The sequence below is a fragment of the Ursus arctos genome, unplaced genomic scaffold (assembly GCF_023065955.2).
Source record: "Ursus arctos isolate Adak ecotype North America unplaced genomic scaffold, UrsArc2.0 scaffold_10, whole genome shotgun sequence".
In the NCBI taxonomy this organism is placed as follows: Eukaryota; Metazoa; Chordata; class Mammalia; order Carnivora; family Ursidae; genus Ursus; species Ursus arctos.
Genome location: NW_026622764.1, coordinates 61,141,666 through 61,157,765, shown reverse-complemented (window position 1 = coordinate 61,157,765; position 16,100 = coordinate 61,141,666). Strand labels below are relative to the sequence as shown.

Here is a 16,100-nt window from a genome sequence, read left to right as displayed (position 1 = left end):
TTCCTTCAGTCTGGAAAGAGAAGGGCAGAGCCATAGCGCACAGAACCCGAGGCCCTGCACTGCTGACGCTGGAGAGAAGGACCCCGGGACTTCAGCTGGAAGGACTTCAGGGACAACGAAGGCCAGCCCTTCATTCCGCAGCCAGAAAATCTGGTTAGTGTTGTCATCAGCATCTTAATCTCTCTGTAAGTAAGGTGGGACCCACGAGTTCCACAAACTGACAGATGTTCGTGTCTGCCTTTAATGACTTAGGCCGTGAGGCAAGACCGAGCTTGGCTTGGAGAGCCTTGCCTCTGGGGCTTTGTTCCCGGCACCTAGCTACAGCCTATAGCACCGGAGGAAACCTAAATGCCCTCTAGGACTCGGGGTAAACACTGAAGGCAAGCCTGGTGACTTGCGTGAGGCCAGGAAGTAAGGGAGATTATTCCATTTCACTAACCCCACATATAGGGCACTAGTGGTAGAAACGAATTTTAGTCAATAAAACAGGCTAGGTGACTTGGCTGCTTATTTCTTACTTTGGCTTGGTCAGTACTATTTAAATATGAGATCAATACCACATACGATCCTTGCCCCCAGATCTGTGTTACTGTAAAATAGCTATTTCTTGTCTAAGCAGAAACAGCTGTGGCGGTATCGTGACATTTTTCAAAACCCCAAAACAGAACGATGTATAGAACTACAATGAGATCATAACACACGGCTTCCAGAATGGCAAACATTAAAGACGGACAACGGCCCATTTTAGCGAGGTTGTGGAGCAACCCGAGCCATCCTGTACGAGGAACTATGTGAAAGTATTTACTAAAGCTAGACACACACGTACTCTGTGGGCCGGTATTCGCTCCTAAGCAATCCCTGAGAGAAATGAGTGGCGATCACAGCGAAAAACGCGTTCCAGAACGGTCCTTGTGATTTTACTTATAAAATTCCAGAAATGAAGAGCCACCCAAATCCGTCAACAGGAAAATGAATAGATAAAGGTGTGGTGTCCTCATCCAAAGGAGTACTACCCAGAAAGAAAAAAGACAAGGCTACCGCCATATGCAAAATGCGGATGAATCTTATTAACAAAATACCAGGCAAAACAAGCCAAGAGTGCATGCTTTGGATTCTGCGTGTAAGGATACACACTGTGTGATAGTAACTTTCATTCCACTCAAGAGCAAGCAAAACTAATCTATTATGTTTGAAGTCAGCGTCGTAGCTGTGTCTAGTTAGTGGGGTTGTTGGCGGTTGTGTATAATCGGGGAAGAGAGGAGGAAGCCTTCCAGGGTACTGTGTACTTTCCTTATCTTGATCAGGGTGGTGATTACACAGACTAACGTGTATCGGGGCTGTGGAAATAAACAAAGACCGACCGAATGAGAACAGCAAATGCTCTGTTCAGAACTTGCCATACGGCAGAAGAGTCAGCCTCTGTCACTTGTGTTTTGGCAAAGACTCAAAGGCAGGTGGAGGAGTAGAGAGCTCTGTGGTGGGGAAAGGGGAAGGCTTCGGGTGTGCCTGACTGGGGAAGCTGTAGGGGGGCTAACCAGAGGGGGGGGCCATCCCGAGTGATTGGTTAGGCTGTGTATTTGGCTTTCTGTGGTTGGTCCTAAGTTGAAAGCAGGGACAGAAAATAGAGAAGCTGTGTTATTTGTCAAGTCCCGGCCTTTAGGGACCGATAGTTACAAAAGTTGTTGTTTAGCTTCCTGAATTGTCACTAGAGATGACAATCTGGCTTCTTGTAAGACTGACTTATAGCAGGCTGGCTTCCTGGGCTGCTTACTGTAGATAGAGGGGTTGTTCTGGGGAGCAGCCTGCCCAAACTCCCCAATTGAGTTCTGTTTTTATATATGGTACAGCCATTATCTGTTTGTATATTCAGTCTCTCGAGATAAACACTTAAGACTTGTGCACATGTTTGTACATATCTCATACCTCAATAAAAAATTCAAATAAAGACCAGAGGATATAAGGTCAGGCTGGTATTGAGAATGGAAAACTCACGGTTTGCTCTGCATTCTCAGAGAAAAGACAGAGAGAACAGAAAACCTTCAACAAAGCCAGACTGTGGACAGGTGGAGACAATGCCCAGCCTGGATGAGAAGCGATGGCCCTAAGTCGTTCGCCGTACATGCCCACTGAGATGCCTTCCCTTGAGGATTAAGTAAATCATACCTAAAGGGTGTTAGCCATATCAGGAGGCCCTCTAGCCAACAAAGGCACTGCCTAGCATTGTCCTACAGGTGTATTTTGGTCAAGACAGTCCGAACATTTCCCTCAGACTGACTAAACACTAAATAGATTCTTCCAGATTCTCAGACCCTGATCTCCCTTTCCTTAGAGCATTTTCTTTAGAACACTTATTGTAAGTTCTTTCTCTGCCCCTTCAAGACGTAAAGCTTTTTAAAAGCCTCTTGCGAGGAGCATTTTGTCAAGGACCTGGGAGCCATTTTTGAAATATGACAGTCAAAAAAGGTAGCACTCCCAGCTTTTGTGGGACGGGGGAGCCTGACTTCAGTGGGCACCTTGCTTCAAGTTGTAAATATACCACCTGTCAGAAAGATATGAGAAGGGTATTAGTAAACACAGATGTCCTCTGACCACCGCCTAAGGCCATCCAGTACTTTCCAAGCGCTCACTCCAAGCCTTGAAAACCCTCTACCCCTTTGTTCCAGCACCGTTGGTTCAGACTGAGGTCTGGCCTCCCTCCTCTGTTGTAAGAGTCCTCACTAAAGTCTTCAACTTCAGTACAATTTTTACTTTGACCATTTACATTGTATTTTTTTAAAATTTGGATTCTTTTCCGAGATAGGAATCCAAGTATCCTTGGTGGATATTCTGGTCCCTCCAGATGGTGGCGCCTCTCTATGGGTAAGAACTACATTTTCAAGGAGAATAAAGCCCTGCCCTTGAACGTGTCTACCTCCTTCAAGTAATAGAGCCCCTGACTGAAAGTTCTTGCAGGTGACTTTTAGAATCTTAAAGACACACAGAGAAAGAGAGATCGAAGCTAGATGCTGATCTTACCATTGCTACTCCTATGACTACAAAATCTCATAATCCTAAGAGTTCTCTCAATGTCATAATTGCATCCCAACTCGAGAAGGATGACCTGTGCTTGAGAGTGACGAGACCTTTACGACACATGTATACGGAGTTCCTTTTTACCATTTGATCTTTTATAGAAATATTGACGATAATTTTTGAAATAGAATGTTCGAATGTTCAAAAAAGTATAGAAGTAAATGCTTTTAAGACCTTATGCTCCTCCTTCCCCTTAAGAATGGAAGCACTGCCAACCCAATTAAAGACCCGCGTCTTGACCTCCCCACAGACCCAGCTCGCCCTGCGGCTTCCTCGGGAGGAATTCCAATGAGGCTTCACCCCTTCAGTCAACTGCGGCAGCAACCCCCAAGCACGCCCTAGGAGAGCAAGCTGGACACACGGGCTCTTAGCAAGTCTGTAACTCAGTTTTTCGGGCGGCAGGGCTTTGATCTCTCGCCTCTGAGTCTAGCTGCCTAAGCCACATGCTAACAGCACATACACCCCCCCCCCCCCCAGTAGAGAAAGCACCCTGTCCTCACACATCTCTGTGCCTTTGCACAGGCCTTCGTGTCCCCCAGCCCCCCATTCCTATCCCACATTCTCCTCTCCCTCACCTAGCCACACAGCTCAGCTCACGCTTCCCCTTCTTTTCTAGGAAGATTCTCCTCTCTCAGTCCCCACCTCTGGGGGCTCCTCTTCTAAGTTTCTAATAGACCCTCTATCATGGCTTTTCACAGGACGCTGACATTTTCAGTGAACGTGGGTTCTCCCCTGTAGATCTGATGCTCTGAGAGCAGGCATTTTCTCTTGATGTGTCCGCCCCCAGGTACACGGTTGATTCTAGACTCCGTCACTGAGTGACTGCAGAGAATGGCACACCAATGCACTGAATTGTCAAGACCGGTGCTCAGCCACGTAATATGGTTATTGATCTGAAGTTTCTCGTCTGGAAATAATGATCCAGCAGAAGGGACTCTGTTTGCTCTCAAGAGACTCAATTAAACTGGGAACCATATGCCCTCACATTTTCTCCTTCATGCTACTTTTCACTGTACGCCTGTGCCATTATGAGAAGAAAATAGAGAAAAAGTTTTCCTTGTGAAGGAGTCCAGAACAAGCCACCCCAAAATGTTGCACGTTGGCACCTGAATTATTCTGAACCGAAGACACACAAGGCCCAAAAGCCTCAAGAAGAGGGCTTTACTTCCCCCTTAACTGCCTCTAAGAATTTAGATACAGGGCCTGGTCCAGGAAGAGACGAGCCCCAGAGATAATTACAAAGAAGGGGGTGAATTAGGGGAAAATGAGCAGAAATGGTTGGTTTAAATTCCTCTGAATTTAAACGGGGTCCCCCTGTTTCTGCCTGGTATGTTTGTTTACCAACCATTTGCTCTTCTCATCTTCCTGGGAATTGTCTTCCTCTTTTCTGAAGCCCCAGACCACTGTCCCATTATTCCTAGCTCAGGATGGCACATAAGCCTCCATTGTCTGACTGTCTTAGAGCCTCTCCCGTCTGTCAAGGTTCACGCACGTACAAAGTTAAATCCGTTTTTCCCTTGTTCATCTTCCTTATGTCCATGTAATTAGTAGACCAGCTAAAAAATCTAAAAGGGTAGAGAAAAGATTTTTCTTCCCCTGCGCCTGTATCATGCTTGTCCCTCCTCAAGCACCCTTTTCTGTATGAAATAACAGTGCTCCCGATAGCCACGACAGACACTTGTCCTCAAGACGTTTGTCCGAACAGTCTCATGGTAGTGTTATTTATGACAGTGGTAAATAAAAAACACTCTGAAAGTACAATGGGGAGATCATTAAGCAAACCAGGACATACTTACACAGCGTCATATCACGCTTATGTGTTTTTTAACGGATGAAAACCCAGAAATTACGATGGTATGATGTTAAGAGAAAAAAGCAGGAGAATGCAAAATTCTGTGGACAATACCATCCTAGTGAGCACAAAACACAGGCAAAGAAAAAAAATATTGAAAGAAATTGACCAAAATATTAAGAGCGGTTAACGCTGAGCAGGGAGTGTGTGGTTTACACTGAAGGGGTCGGAGTAAGTCTTCTCAAAAGTGTGTCATTTTGACAGGTGACTATTGGGAGCTGAAATCAAGACCCAGTGGGCCTAAGAGAAATTTTTGCTCCCCCCTTATGTACCTAGAAGAATTTAAATTGGAGTTTTTTCCCAAGAATGAGAGTTCTTACCAGAGCTGAATTTCATCTAGGTGACCCGTCCGTAAGGCAGAGCAAACTTCTAGTTACCGAACACCTGCTCTTCTTACTGCCCCGTGAATTGCCCTCCTCCCCTTTGAACCTCAGGCCCCCAGGCCATTCCTTAGCTCAAGATGGGATATATGCCTCATTTTACCTCCCTGTCTTTAGAACCTCTTATGTAGGTGGGGTTCCTGTTTGTACAAAGTTAAATTTGATTATTTCCTATTAATCAGTCTCATGTCAACTTAATTCTGAGGCCAGCCAGAAGACTCTTTCAAGGGTAAAGGGAAATTTTTCCTCCCCAACAATACTGTTCTGAGTTTTCTTAATTTTTGAGAACTTTATAATATTAAAAGGGAATTTTAGGGGCGCCTGGGTGGCTCAGTCATTAAGCGTCTGTCTTCGGCTCAGGGCTTGATCGAGCCCCACATCAGGCTCCCTGCTCTGCTATGAGCCTGCTTCTTCCTCTCCCACTCCCCCTGCTTGTGTTCCCTCTCTCGCTGGCTGTGTCTCTCTCTGTCAAATAAATAAATAAAATCTTTTTTTTAAAAAAAGGGAATTTTAAAACAAAAAATCAATCACACCAAGCCCCAAAATAAAAAAGTCCTTTGTATTTCCAGAGCAGGAAAGACTGGAGGCTTGCGGGGGGGGGGGGGGGGGGGGGGGATAAACGGTGTGTAGAATGAAAACAATCCCCTTCCGTGGGCCTGGGGATGTAGTGGTAAAAGTTCTTCCCTCTTTCTAATCACTTCCATCCTGTGGAGGTATGGTCAGTAAAGTACAGTCTCAGCAACTTTCTGGTTCTTTCTCCAGAGAATCAAGGATTTTAAGCGTCAAACAAAATCGAAAGAGAAACCCTCCTGGTAAAAACTATCTTTTCATCACCTAAAAATCATCCTCCCTCCTGCCTAGTTCTCTGAAATGTGCACACAGCTGGCATCAAGGAACATTTTTCAGGGAAAACACAGAATTGCTGAAAAGAAATACTGTGCCACTCAAAGTGTGTTCTCAGCCTGGCAGTGTCACCAGCTTGCAACTTATGTGGATGAAAAATCCTCAGTCCATCCCAGAACGAGAGTAGCAGGCCTTCCAGGGATGAGAACCCAAAATCTGTGTTTTAAAAAACTCCTAGGGAAGCTTTTGTTTGTTGGTTGGTTGGTTGGTTTGGCATATTCACGTTGAGAAGAAATTCTAAGATTTAGATGATTAAGATTCCAATTCACTTCCCTTTAACTCTTCAAGAAAAAAGGGGGGGGGAAAGGAGTGCAAGAGAAGTCAAAGGGTAATGAGTAGTGTTGTCCTACTCATTTACATGAGTAAATGTTTAACGACGGGGGAGGGGCCTAATTTATAGCACTCTATAGATCTGATCTACCCTTGTGATGTCACTGAACTTGGAGTTGGGAAGAGAGGCACATAAGCGGTTTCTGAAAGCTTGTACAAGAAGCCAGCAGCACAGGGCTGCAGAAGGCTCCTGCTGCAGTTGTTAACAAGCACCCAGTTATTCCTTTAATTCTCTCAACATCTGTAGGTGGAAATTTCTGCACAGCTTGCAGCACTAGCTACTGTTGTCTTGTTAATGTATTCAAGATGGAGGAAGGCAAGGGCAAGAGCATCCCACAGATCTCTAGAGAATGACTGATCCTGTATCTCTCAGACATTGCCCAAACCACATGGAATCAGCCGTTGTAACCTAAGTTCCATTTCTGTTTGCACTGTGGCAGTGCAGGATTTTTTTCATCATATTAAAAAGTCAAAAACCAAGTAATTCCAGGGACAGTTTATTGCATTGATAAAAGCTCTAGTCAGGCCATTTACCCAGCTGACGTCTTCGCTTTTAAATGGAGGCTAAAATGTCTCCCCAAACTTCTTGTTTAGAAAGATAATGGAGGGGACTTTGGGGAGACCTCCTACTTAGACTTCTAAGGGATATTTGCTGCTTCCCACATATCAGTGTAGGCAAATATCTCTAAATGTATGGTTTTTCTTTTACAAACTAATACCCGAGTGTGCGCTCTATTTCTGTGACGACGTCTTTGGCAATATAAACTATAGGGCATATGGGTTAACCCCCTCCCCCCATTCCCATGTATACACACATGTATCATCATCATCGTCGTCACTTTCTGGAACTTCAGCAAGTTTTAAAACTCGCCAAGACTCAGTTTTCTCCTTCATAAAATGAGATTATATGAGAATCTACCTCAGAATTATTGTAGGATTTAAATACATAATGCAAGCAAAATGCTTCATAATCCAGACATGCCATTCAAGGTAGTGGTTAGTACTTATGGGCTAAGTTTTATTTTCTTCAGCTTTTCTCCAGGTATCAAACATGATGCAAGTCAAATCAACTTTGCTTTTTAATCATAACATCATCAGATGATATTTGAAAATGGATACATTGCAGCCTGTTCAAAAGGTCTTCGCTATGTAATGCAAAAAAAAAGAAAAAAGAAAAAAGAAAGAAAGAAAAGAAAAAAGAGGGAAGGAAGGAAGGAAGGAAGGAAGGAAGGAAGGAAGGAAGGAAAAAAGAATGTAACGATAAATACAAATTCTAACACTGAAGAAAAGAGCAAGTTACAGACTGCTGTTTAAGAAGCAAATAAAGCCACAAAGAGCAATGAATCCAAAATCCTGGGCTCTAACTGAATCGAAGCCAACCCCAATATGTATTAATCCCCCTCGTGGCTACTTTGTAACTCTCAGAAATGCCACAATGCTTGCTTCCCTTAATACACATAGAACATACTTAGGCAGAAAAGAGGAACTTACCCACTAAATTCTCTTTATCCTGCTTCTCAGGGGAATTCGCCCCAGGATCCATCTCATTATTGAGAAGCTTTTACACTTGGCCAATATTCATGGGTTTGGAGCCAGGCGTGGGCTCCAGAAGCTTAGGAGAGGGGAGGAGGAGAGAGACAGAATGAGCAAGTGAGAGAAGTTCCTCGCCTTTCCTTTCGTGAGCACCCTAAGGAGCAGTTTCCCTGGTGAAGGAAGCCTGTTAACATAAACAACAGGATTTCTTTCATGAGTTCAGACTGCCTTTGCTCCTAGAGAAAATTCAAAAGAACATGACCTTCTGATGGTATTGCTTCCTGTAAAATATCTCTAGATAATTCCCTACACCATTTAAATTTTATAACACACTTTTATGCACCTTGTGTGATTTGTTCACCACAATGAACTGTTGATACACAGGGCAAGTATAGCTATCCTTCTAGTGCAGATGACAAGATTTCATTCAATTCTATCTCCACACTGCGGTGAGTGATCTTTTAAAACTTGAATCTGATCATGTCACCATCCTCCTTAAAATAACCCAGTGACTTCCAATCATTAGCATGGCAAAGACTAAAATCCTGAGTGTCCCAAAAGACCCTGCTAGTCTGTCCCTCTCTCCCTTTCCACTCTCACTCACATGGTAATCCCCTCACTCACTTAGCAATAGCCCCATTGGCCTTCTATGAATACCACTAAGGCTATCTGGGTCCTCTGTGCCACAGGGCCTTTGCACATGTTGCCATAGGCATAATTATTTGGTTAATGTTTGTTTCTTCCTCTAGAAAAGGGGTTAGCTAACTACTGCCTGCTAGCCAAACTTGGTCTGCCACCTATCTTTGTAATGAAGTGTCCCTGGAACGCAGCCACATCCATTTGTTTCTGTGTTCTCTGTGGTCACTTCTGTACCACACCTGCATAGTCGAATATTTGCTACAGAGACCATGCAGCCTGCCAGGCCTAAAATATTTTCTATCTATCCCTTTACAGAAAACGTTCTCTGACCCCTGACCTACATGACAACTTCCATAAGGAATGTGACTAGTTGTGCTATTTTTCACCATGACACCTGCAGCATTAGAACGACGCAGGCAGGGGTGCCTGGGTGGCTCAGTCATTAAGCATCTGCCTTCGGCTCAGGGCGTGATCCTGGCGTTCTGGGATCGAGCCCCACATCAGGCTCCTCCGCTAGGAGCCTGCTTCTTCCTCTCCCACTCCCCCTGCTTGTGTTCCCTCTCTCCCTGGCTGTCTCTGTTAAATAAATAAAATAAAATCTTAAAAAAAAAAAAAAAGAACGACGCAGGCACATGACAGGATACTTGAGGAATGAATGAATTTGTAATTTGTCAAAGATAACAGCTCACAAGTGGCAAAGCTCTTTCTCGAATCCAGATCTCCAGGCTCCCATCCCAGGAGTCCTTCTTTCATCACACCACTTCTAGTCAAGGATAATTTTGCTCTTACTCCACTATGGAAAGCACCAATATTCTACTTGAATGATGGTCATCTTTCTCCTATCATTATTCCAAATAGTATTTTGTTTTCCTTTGCGTGAAAGCAACTCAGCGCAAAGCCAACGCAGATCTTTCCCGGGTCATCCTGCCTTTGCCAGGCTTCCTTCCCCCAACCATCTAGTCACTTTTTTTCTCAGCAACTTCATCTTTAAGAACCTCCCAGATTGTGGGTTACTCTTGCCAACTATTTGATACTCTTAATTGTGTTCTCTACAAACTCAAATTACAGTAATAACCAAGGCTGTCAACCACGGTTTGTAATTGCAAGAATTAATATGGGGGAGTATTAGAACTTCGGGAAAGGAGGCTGGGCACCAGAAACTCAGATTAAAGCAGACACATGTGCGTGCACAAATCCAGGGACTGTCTGCTTTAGAATAGTTCCCTCCGCATTGTCCTCATACATCCTTGGTTATGGCTTGATGTGGAAACCGTGCCAGGGGCATAGTAGGGATAGAAAGCAGGTCCTGGGATCACACTGCCTGCGTATGCAGAAGTCCTGGCTCCACTATGAACCGACTTATTTAATTCTTCATGTTCTGTTTTCTCATCTGTGAAATGGGCATGATAACTGTCTACCAGGGTTGTTTGTGTGAACAATATATGAAATGTTACATGTAAAATACTCAGAATCGTGACTGGCATTAGTAAATGGTAACCGTGATTACCATGAATGAGAGCTGAGCCGTGCTTCAAAGGACTCAGCGATCTTCTTTCTAACATGAGAGTGTTGGGTTAATTTTCACACTATGTCTCTTTTCATCCTTGTGTCAAGCACACCTAAGATGGATTAGTGATTGGTTTGGTATGTCACAACATTCGTCACCTCTCCTCTGTCTCACACCTCTCCTGTCGGCTGCAAATTTGCAAACCTGAGGTCCATTCCTGGTTCTGCCCTGTTAGTCCGTCGATTCTGTTCTGTGTCTTCCTGCACGATCTCTACTTGATCACCGTGTCATCGTAACTTTGCGACTAACCTCGCATGGAAAAGAGCAACAAGAAAACTTCCTATGTCCCTCATTTCTTGCGACTAGGTCATAGACACTCCCTGCCTGGAACAGGAAGCCCCCTTTCCCTCCGAAACGGATGACCCTCCAAGGTCATGCAGCAAAATGTTTTGGAAGTACTGGGTTCGCTCATTTCTGAATACAGTTCCCCTTAATCTTGGCCCAATACCACTTATGCCATCACGGAGGCGCAAGGTTCAAAACAACAGGAACAATAATTGTTCCCTGGTGGTGGCTGGCACGAGCCTCCAGGGCCCTTGCAGCAAATACCTCCCTGTGGAAGATGAGTAAGCAACTGTTTTTCTTCTTCCTGTGAAATGTCCCAAGCATCTCAGCCTAGAAAGCAAGAACGGTTCCAACAAGTAAGGAACGCCTGGAACAGCGGGGGGCTTCAGGAGATCAACGAAACACGAGATCATGCCCAATGTTTCCTATTCCTTCGTCTAAAATAGAAAGCATCGTGGGCCACGTTAATGGAATTTTCTCCCCTCTGTCATGGGGTGGGGAGGGGGTTGGGGAAATAAAGCAGATCACCAATGGCTGGAATGTGCTCCCGACAAAGGTTTTTCCCTGTTTCTCCATTTTCATTCTATACATGACTGCATCAGGGCAAAGTCCTGAAATGAGGACAGCTCTTGTGTTTTTGTTTTTGTTTAGCACAGCTATGGTTTTGGAAGCCCCGAATTCCAGTCCCACTCCCAATGTACAGGATATTGTCCCTGAAGATGCATATTTGATTTTCCCTGAATGTTCATCTTAGAGCACAAATGCTGTCTTGAAACGATTCATTCTAGCCTCAGACCTTTCTCCTTCTCTAAGCTCCTGGTGTCAGGAACCCTCTCCCGCCACCTGTCATCACCATCATTTCTTGCTAAGATGCACACATATGTTCCAGGACGTTTGCTACTCCCTTAGGAAACCATTCCCTTTTCTTTAAATGATGAAATTCACTGATTTCATTAACAGTTCACCCATGTGTATCATCCATTCTATTTTATTCGTTCTCATTTATCCAATACTTGAATTTCCACATCCTTAAATAACAAATTAAGTTCACAGATCTACATGGGTATTTATAGTGACAACCCCCTAAACTGCCAGTCTGGCCTAGACTGCACTCCAGAATAATACATATTTCAACTATCAGCTGATGAAATATCTCTACCTAAATGTACCCCCCACCAATGAAATCATCTGTCCATTAGAAAGCATTCTATTAAATAGACATTTTTATTATGGAAATTTTGATGATATAATACATTTTGATGAAATAATACATACAATGCCTACGGGTATATAACGTGTGTGTGTGTTTATTGAATAGAATGAACAATGAATACACCGCCCAACCTCAGAACTAGAATGTAGCCAACACCATTAAAGCTATTTGAGTATTCTTCATAAGCCTTATTCTCACCTCCCCATAATCACAATTCATAATTATGCCCATTATTCTCTTGCTGTTAAAACATTGTTTTTTATCACATATGTATCTTTTAAGAATTATTTTGTTTATTGATTTTTAAAGCTTTTATATATTTATTTGAGAGAGAGAAACAGAGCTCGAGCAGGGTGAGGAGGCAGAGGGAGAGGGGAGAAGCAGACTCCCCACTGAGCAGGGAGCCCACGCAGGGCCCGATCCCAGGACCCTGAGGTCATGACCTGAGCTAAAGTCAAGAGCCAGCTGCTCAACTGACTGAGCCACCCAGGCGCCCCTATCATGTGTGTATATAGCTTGGAACAATGTATTACTTAGCTTGACTTGCTTCTGACCTGTGCAAAGATACACATGTAGTCTCCTGGGATTGCTTGTATAGCTTCATATCGTTTTGAAGGTGTATCCACGGTGTTGCTTGAAGCTACGGTTTGCTCCTTTTCAGTGTAACTCACACATGACATACAGGCCCCCATTCACTGACTTGCTAGAAATGGAATTGCTAGAATTTACGTTCAACTTTGCAAGATTGTTGTGAACAAGATTTTGATTGTTTTCAAGTGGTTTGTTATCAATGGAATCTTCCACTAGGGGTGTACTGCTCTCAACGATGCCCTGTGTTCCACATCATTGAAGCCACTTGATATTGTTGGAGCTTAGTTACTATTTGACAACTTAGTGGGTGTAAGATAGTATTTCATTATAATCTGAATTTAGATTTCCCTGAATTTTAATATGGCTGAAAAATTTTCACAGGGCTATTTACAATTCATGTTTCTTTTCCCTGTATTGCACTTAAGCCTTTTGCTCTTTTTATTTTTTCCCCCATTTTCTTACTGATTTGTATGTAGTCTTTATATATACTTGAATATATTTTTAATATGCATATATACTTTCTATATACTTATATATATATTGATACTTGACAGTTACATGAGGGGCAAATATAATTCTCCCTAATGTGTGGCTTATCTTTTCACCTTTTTAATGATGCCTTTGATATCAAATATAGGAAGCTTCAATATACTTAGTGTCTGGTATGTCGTGTTCAAAAATCCCTTTTCTATGGAAGACAGGATATTCTCCTATATTTTCTTTGAAAGCTTTTGGAGTTATTTGCTCTTTTGACTTCAAGTCTTTAATCCACATAGAGTTGTTTTTTGTGCATGGTGTAGTGTAGGGGTCCATTTTAGTTTTCTTTCCTATAAATAACCAATTATCAGAGCACTTCATAACAAGTCATCCAATATCTTAACTGATCTGCCATGCCTGCTGTTATAAATTGGTCCCATCGGAGTGAGAGCTCATGGTTTTCTTATTATACTCCCCCATCAATTCGATTATCTCCAATGAATACTTCATTGTCTTAGTTCCCATGGCTTTATTAGTCTTGGTATTTGGTAGGGCAGGCTCTTCACTGTCTTTAGAAGAGTTTCGATTGTTTGTAACCATGATAGTTGTGTGTCCTCCTTTTAAATAGGTTTTCTTTAATGATTGTCATAAAGTTAAAAAAAAATTCTCCATAACGTTTTACTCATCTTTTGATGGATTTATTCCTAAGTCATATGTCACTGTTTTCTTTTTAAAGACTTAAATTTTTTTAGAGCAGTTGCAGTTCACAGCAAAATTGAGAGGAAGGTACAAAGACTTCCCATATACCTCTTGCCCCCCCACATGCATACGCTCCCGCGTGATCAAAATGCTCCACCGCAGCGGCACATCTGCTGCAACTGATGAACCTGCACTGACACATCATTATCCCCCAGAGCCCATAGTCTGCATTAGGATTCACTCCTGCTGTCGCACTTTCTATGGGCTTGCACTAATGCATAATGTCATGAGAATATTATGATGTCATCCATCACTATAGTATCATAGAGCATTCTCACTGCTCTGAAAACCCTCTGTGCTCCACCTGTTCATCCTTCTCTGCCCCTCCCCTCAACCTCTAGCAACCATTGATCTTCTCACTGTGTCCATGGTTTTACCTGCCCAGGTATGGAATCATATGGAAACTTTTCCTGATTGGCTCTTTCACTTAGTAATATGCATTTAGGGTTCCATCGTGTCTTTTCATAGCTTGGTAGCTCCTTTTTCTAGTGCCGAATAGTATTCCATTGCCTGGTGTTTCCTTTTGTTGTATGAAGGTTTTTGCTGTTGCTCGTATTTGAAATGCAACTGACTTCTGAATATATTTGTAAATTTCACTAAGCTTTGTATCTTCCTTTTTAATTATACCTTGTACTCTTTTTGTACCTTGCCATATTAGCGAGAGTGTGTAGTACAATGCTGAACTACATTTTAGTTGATCAGCTTGATTTTAAAGGGCTATTTCTAAAATTCCATAATTAAGAATGTGTGCTATACTTTTATAGATTTCCTTTACCTAATAAAGCTTCATCTTTTCATTGTTTGCTAAATGTGAGTTTTTTAACCACTATGGTGATTTTTATCAACCATTTTTTATAGGCTGAAAAAATGGTTTTTCTCCATGTGACGATTGCACTTTTAGATTTAATTTTATCCTTGCCTTACTATTAATAATCTATCCTTTCCTCCCAACAGAAATCCAACTTGGTTATGGTGTACCATTTTTTAAGAATACTTTTGTCCTGCTAATATTTTCACTATTTCCTTGGGTAAGGTTGACTTGCATTTTTTCTCCTACTATGCTTGTCTGAGTTTTGGTATCAAGGTTAAATTGGTCTATAAGAATGCGTTGATGAGTGTTTCCTCCTTCTATTCTCTTGGAAGAGTGTGTGCAGTAGAATGAGCCTGAAAAGCCTTCTGAGCCTACTGCTTCCTTTCCATTTACAAGTTGTGATACCAACATACGGGCAAGTATGACATCTTACTGTGTGCTTATTTCTTCCACTTTTCTGTGCCTTCTCTGTATTTTTTCTTATTCCTTTTGCCCTCTTCACCAATTAGGAGTTAAAAACACTAATGACTTTGAAGATTTATTTATTTGAGAGCGAGAGCAAGAGAGTGAGAGAGCTTGTGGGCGTGGGGGGAGGGGCAGAGGACGAGGGAGAGAGAGAATCCTCAAGCAGATACCCTGTTGAGCATGGAGCAGGAGGCAGGGCTCAATCTCATGACCCTGAGAGCATGACCTGGGCTGAGATCATGACCTGAGCGGAAATCAAGAGTTGGACACTTAACCAACTAAGCCACCCAGGTGCCCCAAACACCAATGACTTTGTACTCTTACTGTAAAACTTTCATCAGAAATAAATTAAATTAGGGAATTTAAAAATTAAGTCAGTATCAAAATGCCCCTCCTGAATACAAGGACCTGGAGATACCTTAATTTTGATCGCCCTTCCCAACTGACTTGCCAGTGTCGCCCAGTATTTCATCACTTAACTGACCCAAATGAGACATTAGTACTAGTGTTGTGCCACCCTTAGAACCAACAAAGGCTCATGAAATTTGGAGTAAAGTCTTTAAGTCAATAAATTTGTATTTAAGGTATTTCACATGTGATTTCTCCTACTACCAATCACCTTTGTTCCCCCAATCTTTCAGGTAGCCCTTTTTAAAAAGAACTTTTGCTTAATCCACAGCTGTCATTGTCGGTCAGTCCACAATTCTTTCAGTTGGGCTTCTTTTTTGGGTGGTGGGGGTGTGCAGAGGGACAGAATCTTAAGCAGGATCCACACCTAGTGTGGAGCCTGACACGTGGCTCGATCTCATGACCCCGAGATCACGACCTGAGCCGAAATCAAGTGTGAAGCTTAACCAACTGAGCCACCCAGGGGTCCCTCAGTTGGACTTCTTTGATCCCCACTTGGCTATGGACATACTTCAAAAAGTCCCCACCTGTAATCTTTGGAATCCAATTTCTTCAAGCAATTGATTTTAGGGCCCTAGAAGTTAAAATTGTAGAAAGTTCATGGATTGCTATTTTGTCGAGTGATTTAAAATAGATTATTCCTTAATTGTTTCTAATACTGTAAAGTCTTGTTCCATCCACTTTTAACAAGAAATGTTACAGGTCTCATTGTCGCCCCTGCAACAATGGAAGCATAACCTGTGTCTCGATGTAGCCACATTACCCATCTGTGCACACCACAAACATCTGTGTCCATTTTCATCTAGAATGAGGCT

General features: G+C 42.7%; 1 non-coding gene across 1 annotated transcript; it reads right to left on the bottom strand.

The window, feature by feature from the left end:
• Nucleotides 1–15,976: 15,976 nt before the first annotated feature.
• Nucleotides 15,977–16,100, bottom strand: LOC113251554 (small nucleolar RNA SNORA1). Its single transcript, XR_007188974.1, has one exon. It is a non-coding gene; the product is annotated as a small nucleolar RNA SNORA1 (small nucleolar RNA).